Source organism: Zingiber officinale, chromosome 2B (genome assembly GCF_018446385.1).
Source record: "Zingiber officinale cultivar Zhangliang chromosome 2B, Zo_v1.1, whole genome shotgun sequence".
Taxonomy (NCBI): Eukaryota; Viridiplantae; Streptophyta; class Magnoliopsida; order Zingiberales; family Zingiberaceae; genus Zingiber; species Zingiber officinale.
The window spans coordinates 129583179-129590967 of record NC_055989.1 but is presented as its reverse complement, the minus strand read 5'-3'; positions in this window follow the sequence as shown (position 1 = coordinate 129590967).

Below are 7789 nucleotides of genomic sequence, written 5' to 3'. Positions count from 1 at the left end.
CCAAGTATTTTTACTTGGTTCGGAGCCTTGGGCGACTCCTACTCCAAGGCTCACGCTCCTTGAGTGTTTACTTAGGGCAAGAACTATTATAGCGCAAAAAGTACAATTGGAATATTACAATTAGTGCAGAAAAAGTTATACCGACAACTCTAAATGGAAATCTCGCAGCTTCGAGTCGTCGGGGACTTGTCGTAGCTTAGACGAGCTATTTCTTGAGCAGCACACGAAGGATGAATCACTTAGAATCGATATTACAAGTTGCTGGTCGAATACCCCGTATAAAGCCTGCTGAGGGCGCCCTCAATCCCCTTAAGGGCGCCTCCAATTGCTGAGTCAGCCGCCCGGATGAACGCTGAAAAAGTCACTGTTGATCCTCTTGAAGGCGCCTCTATACCCATTGAGGGCGCCTTCAAGGCTGTCCGAGGCACCTCAAGCTTCCATGAGGGTGTGCCTCCAGCCTTGCCATGCACACTTCTTCTCCTTTGCACCCGAGGCACCTCCAAGCTCCATGAGAGCGCCTCGGGTACTGTTCATCCGAGGCATAAAGTGCTCTTTTGTCCCTGCAAGATGGGTTAGTCCACAAAACAGTACTATATCCTGCAAAACAAAGTTAGCACATAAATAATCATATAAATAAAAATATCTTACAGTCACCCGACTGTCCGTTCTGACTTAGGATTTCCGACCGAAAATCCTAGGTCGAATCGACGCCTACTGTTCCCTCCGCGGAGAACACGTCCTCACCTATTCCACTCAGGAGAGCATACCTGATGTCAGTCTGGTCCTCCAGATTGACTGGAATTTCTGCCTAGGGTTACTAACCCCTAGGATTTTTCGGCCACCTAGGGTTACCTCCCCCTAGGACCTAAGGTTACCCCCCCCTTAGGATTTCCTCCACCTAGGGTTACCACCCCCTAGGACCTAAGGTTGCCGCCCCTTAGGGTTTTCCTCTACCTAGGGTACCACCCCCTAGGACCTAAGGTTGCCGCCCCTTAAGTTTTTCCTCCACCTAGGGTTACCATCCCCTAGGATTTTTCACATGCCTAACCGCAGTTAGGGCTTTCTTGCAAACTTATTCACACACGTTAGACAACAAAGAATCTTAACTTTGAATCCCTTTGTCATTATCAAAACTTAGGTTCGATCATCGGATGCTTCTCGCACCAACAATCTCTCCCTTTTTTATTATGGCAACAAAAATTCAAAGTTAAAAAAAAAATAATGTCATAAAAAGATAAGCATGATAATACAAGCATAAGCATGATGATAATACAAAATTAAGTGCAGAGCTCCCCTTTAGTGAAAAACTTAAATATAAAGACTCCCCCTTAATAAAATCTCTTCTTAAAAAAAATTTGAATTTTGAATTTCTTTTATTCCTTTGAATTTTCTTATACTCTCCTCCTTTGTCATATATCAAAATCATCAATAAAAAGAAGGTAAAGAAAATTTGAGAAAGTTATTATTGGCCTTAGCTAAGAATAGCTTTGTTTGAGAAATGATTTAAAGAAGGTAGTTTGATAGCAGATAGAATAAACACTTAGCTTTAAATAGGAGTTTAAGCTATTTCGAAAATACTTTGAAAAACACTTAGATTTTTAGAAGAATTTTCTTGTGCCAAGTGAAATCATAATTTCAAAAACTAAGTTAGAAATTAATTTTAGCTAAGGGAAAATTTTGACTTGAAAAGTAACTTAGCTAAAACTTTAAGAAAACTTTAGGAAAAAAAACTGAATAACACTTTAAAGTATTTTTCGAACAAGACTTTGATAAAACGTTTTAAAAATTTTCAAAAAGAAACTTTTTAGGGTATCAAAAAATTAAATTTATCTAAAGATTAAATTAAAAAAAAAACTTGATAATCTTTAGCTAAGGCCACCCTTAAAAAAAATCAAAAGTCCTACAGTCCAAGCATGAGTAACAAAAATACTTAGCCTCCTTATCCAAATGTCTAACCATTATCTACTAGATGTTTACCTAGAGGGCAACAATTTTCACTTGGTTAGTCAAGTTAAGTTAGTGATCCAGTTAGATTTGACTAAGACAGGATAACTTAACTTGATAAATGTAAGTTAGGTGTTTATATCCCAGACTTATGTTGATGCACAGACATAAGCATTCTTAAGTCCATGCAGTACCCTATGCATCTCACACCATTCTAAGTATTTTCAAACACACGCAAGTTAATCCTAGTGTGCTTGTGAGATGCTCTGGCTGAAACTAGGGGTACATGATTTCTAAGGGTAAATTCCTAGGCTAAACCAAATTTTTGAAAAACTAACAAAAGTTGGAATTTTGAAAAATATTTTTCCTAGGATTTAAAACCAATTTTAAAACCAAATTTGGTTTATGCAGAAATAAGTTCTATTCTACTAAGCACATTCCTATTTGTCTTCTAAGTGCACTGAACTCAAGTTCAGATAAGGGTTTTGTGAATATGTCAGCCAGGTTTGATTTTGACTCAACATAGTTAAGTACAATATCATCCTTGGCTACGTGATCCCTCACAAAATGATGTTTTACTTCTATATGTTTAGTTCTTAAGTGGTGAAATGGATTCTTGATTAGATTAATTGAACTTATGTTGTCAATTGAAATTTTAGTATTTTGATATTCTAGTTGATAGTCTTTTAAGGTATGCATCATCCATAATAATTAAGATGCACATTCTCTTAGGGCTATGTATTCAGCTTCAGTGGTAAATAAAGCAACACAGTGTTGCTTTCTGCTTGACTAACTTACTAGGCACTGACCTAGAAATTGACAGCTACCATTTGTGCTCTTTCTATCTAACTTGCACCCGGTATAGTCTGAGTCAGGATAGCCAGTTAGATCAAGGGTGCAAGACCTAGGGTACCAGAGTCCTACGTTTAGGGTTTCCTTAATATACATAAGTATTCTTTTGACGTATGTTAGATGTGACTCTTTTGCGCAAGATTGGTATCTTTCACACATACCTACTGCAAAAAGAATGTTCGGTCGACTTGCAGTTAGGTATAGTAGACTCCATATCGCACTTCGATAGTATTTCAAGTCTACTGATTTTCCTTCTAAGTCTGAGTCAATTTTAATGTTGGTGGCCATTGGTGTATTAATATTTTTTGAATTTTCCATTCCAAATTTTCTAATTAACTCCTTAGCATATTTAGTTTGAAAAATATAAATTCCATCTTTGGTTCTCCTAAGAAGAAGTTAAGTTCTCCTACCAGACTCATTTCAAATTCATTTTCCATTAATTTGGTAAATTCTTTTAAAAATTTGGAGTTAGTTGAGCCAAAAATTATATCGTCTACATAAATTTGGGCTATAAAAATATATTTTTCTAAGGTTTTACAAATAGGGTTGGATCTATTTGACCTTGGTTGAACCCTTTAGATATTAGATAATTAGACAAGCATTCATACCAAGCCCTAGGTACTTGTTTTAGTCCATATAGGGCCTTTTTTAGTCTAAAAACATGGTTTGGATGTTCTAAGTCCTCAAATCCTGGGGGTTGACTTACATATACTTCTTCTTTGATAAATCCATTTAAGAAGACAGATTTTACATCCATTTGATATAGCTTGAATCCTTTATATGCTGCATAGGCTAGAGCATCCTAATAGATTCAAGTCTGGCTACAGGGGCATAGGTCTCATCATAGTCTAACCCTTCTACTTGATTGAACCCTTTAGCTACTAATTTTGCCTTATTTCTAGTTATTTCGCCCTGATCATTAAATTTGTTCCTAAAAACCCATTTAGTATCAATTATTGTTTTGTTAATGGATTTAGGTACTAATTCCCAGACTTGGTTTCTTTCAAATTGAGCTAACTCCTCTTGCATTTGTTAGTTAGAGCCCTAGAGCCAATCATTTGATGATTGTTGTATTGACTCATTGTATCATATTCTTGTATATAAATAAAGACATTTGTTTTTGATTATTATACTTACTTGTATTGGTGCCAAATAACTAAGTATAATAGTGTCCTTGAGTAAAAGGTTCTTACCTATATCAATCGATTGGTTGAATCGATAGTGAGATGATATAGGGAACACTACTCTTAATCATTCCTAGTCAAGTATTAACATTCAGGGACAATGTTAATGCGACGAGACTAGCATGTAGGTCAACTCGATGACTTGATCTCACAAGTCATGGATATGGAGATATCAAGTTGACACATGGGTATGCATTGGAGAATGTATACTGAATGACCCGCCATGAGAAAGTATCATGGATCGTTATATGAGTGTCATATACTTTCTCATGTGGCTATTAGTATGACTATTAGTCATTGGACCTTAAGTCACCATGGTTCCCTACATAAGGAGTTACATACTTTGACTTCGTCAAATGTCGCCCGTAACTGGTGTTGGTTGCTACTCGGAAAGCCTAGAGGTTCCACTGTACAAAAATTTTGTACAAAGGTCTGAACCTTTTCCTAGCTACCATGTGTTCTTTTAAATTAAATTTTGGATCGCCTGCGGAACTTAACACGTTTGATCCAAAACTTAATCTATTTGTTCTTTTAGGTTTTGACTTGGATCTCCTGCGGAACTTAACACGTTCGACCCAAATCACCTTAAGTTATTAATTCCATTAAATATTAATTTCCATAATTGGTTCCCAGTACTGACGTGGCGAGGCACATGACCTTCTTGGATATGGGAGCAACCACCACCGACTAGACAAAACCTTTTATAGAAATCTAATATTTAATTTCCTAAAATAACTTTAGGTTAACCGAAAAGAACAATCAAATCACAAGGAAAAATAAAACAAAAGAACACAACTTCGAAATACTAGAATCGTAAGCCTCTTGTATTTGGTATTATTTCCAAAAATAACTAGTATGATGCGGAAAGAAAAAATACTAGTTATACCTTTTAGAAAGACCTCTTGATCTTCTACCGTATTCCTCTTCTAACCTCGGACGTTGTGTGGGCAACGATCTTCCGAGATGAGAATCCACCAAAGCACCTTCTTCTCCTTTCTTCAAGTTTCGGCCAAGCACAAAGCTTCCAAAAGATGAAGATCTTTTTCCACCAACCAAGCTCCAAGGGATACAAGCTTTGTCTCCTTCTTCTTCTTCTTCTCCAAGTAGTATCCGCCACCACAAGAGCTCCAAGCAAATAGAGAAGGTTCGCCACCACCAAGAGGAAGAGAGGAAGAGGTTGGACCACAACACCAAGGAAAAGAGGAGAGAAATAATAGAGGTTGTTTTCCATGAAGCCTTCTCTACCCCTCTTTATAATCCTTGGTCTTGGCAAATAAGGAAATTTAATTAAAACTTCCTTAATTCTTTTGCCATGAAAAGAAAAAATTTATTTAATTAAAACAATTTTCCTTTTCTCAATTTACATGGCCACACCAAAGCTACAAACAAGGAGAGTTTTAATTAATTAAAACTTCCTAATTTGTCTCCAGAAATTTATAAAATTTCTCCAATAATTTAATCCCTTCATGATTGGTTTATAAAAAGGAAATTTAATAAATTAAAATCTTTCTTTTAAACATGTGGATAAAAAGAAAGTTATCTCTAAAAATTAAAATCTCTTTTAATCTACAAATAAGGAAAGATATCAAATCTTTTCTCAATCTTTTGTAGAAACTAATAAAAGAGAATTATTAATTTTTAAACTTTTCTTTTAAATCATGAACATGGTTAAAAAGGAAAGTTTTCTTAAAATTTAAAATCCTCCTTTAATCAACAAATAAGGAAAGATTTCAAATTTTAAACTCTCTTTTAAACATGTAGATGATTTACAAATAAGGAAAGTTTTTACCAAAAATTAAAACCATCCTTTTAAACTACAAATAAGGAAAGAGATTAATCTCTTCTCTTAATCTTTTGTAGAAAACTATAAAAGGAAATTTTTAATTTTTAAACTCTCTTTTAAAATCATGATATCCACATAAGAAATAATTTTAATAAAAATCCTTTTAATATTCTAGTGGCCGGCCACCTAAGCTTGGGACCCAAGCTTTGGCCGGCCACCTACATGACTCATCCACTTGATCTTGGCCGGCCCTAGCTTGGGTTCCAAGCTAGCTTGGCCGGCCCCATTGGATGGGTAAGAAGGTGGGTATGCGGTGGGTATAAATCTCTATATACTAGAGGCTACGATAGGGACCGAGAGGAGGAATTGGTTTTGGTCTCCCGATGAAATTAAGCATCCCGTGTTCGCCCCGAACACACAACTTAATTTCATCAATAATAATTCATTCCACTAAAGAACTATTATTGAACTACGCACCAATCCCAAATTACATTTTGGGCTCCTTCTTATTATGAGTGTGTTAGTCTCCCTGTGTTTAAGATATCGAATGTCCACTAATTAAGTGAGTTACTGACAACTCATTTAATTAATATCTAAGTCCAAGAGTAGTACCACTCAACCTTATTATCATGTCGGACTAAGTCCACCTGCAGGGTTTAACATGACAATCCTTATGAGCTCCTCTTGAGGACATTATCAACCTAGTATCTCTAGGACACAGTTTCCTTCTATAATCAACAACACACACTATAAGTGATACCATTTCCCAACTTATCGGGTTTATTGATTTATCGAACTAAATCTCACCCATTGATAAATTAAAGAAATAAATATCAAATATATGTGCTTGTTATTATATTAGGATTAAGAGCACACACTTCCATAATAACTGAGGTCTTTATTCCTTTATAAAGTCAGTATAAAAGGAACGACCTCAAATGGTCCTACTCAATACACTCTAAGTGTACTAGTGTAATCATATAGTTAAGATAAACTAATACCTAATTACACTACGACCTTCCAATGGTTTGTTCCTTTCCATCTTGGTCGTGAGCTACTGTTTATAATTTATAAGGAACCGATAACATGATCTTCTGTATGTGACACCACACACCATGTTATCTACAATATAAATTAATTGAGCAACTACATTTATCATAAATGTAGACATTTGACCAATGCGATTCTTATTTCTAGATTAATGTTTATACCAAAAGCTAGGCTTTTAGTATACACTCTAACAATCTCCCACTTATACTAAAAGACTAAGCTGCCATATCTGCTGCCATACATCTGATTCCCAACCCTTCAACATGCCCATCAAAAGCTCTTGCCTTAAGGACCTTAGTGAAAAGATCTATAGGTCATCACCTGATGCAATCTAGGCAGCAACAACTTCTTCTCGTTTATACGATTTCTCGTATTAGGTGGTACTTGCGCTCTATTGTGTTTACTTGCCTTATAGACTTATGGTTTTTTCGAGTTTGATACTGCACCAACATTATTACATTAAATTGTAACAATCTTTGGACAAACCAGAAATCATATCTAAGTCTATCTTGAGGTTATTGAGTCATTCAGCTTTTATGGCTACCTCAGAGGCTTGCCATATACTAAGCTTCTATGGTGGAGTCCAGAAAAACACCTATGCTTATCACTCTTCCATAGTTATGACTATACCTCCTAAAGTAATCACAAAACCCCGAGGTTGACTTATTATTATCCCTATCCGATTGGAAGCCAAAATCCATGCAACCCACTAGGACCAAATTAACTGCTTTGTAAGCTAGCATATAATCTCTAGCGCCTCTAAGGTACTTTAATATATGCTTTACTGCAGTCCAATGTCCTTGTCAAGGGTTACTTTGATATCTGCTAACTATGCCCTTGGCAAAATAAATTTCAGATCTCGTGCATAGCATACATTAGGTTGTCTAACTGCCGAAGCATAAAGAACTGCCTACATGTCCTCAATCTCCTTTAATGTCATCGGAGACATCTCTTTAGATAAAGACACTCCATGCTT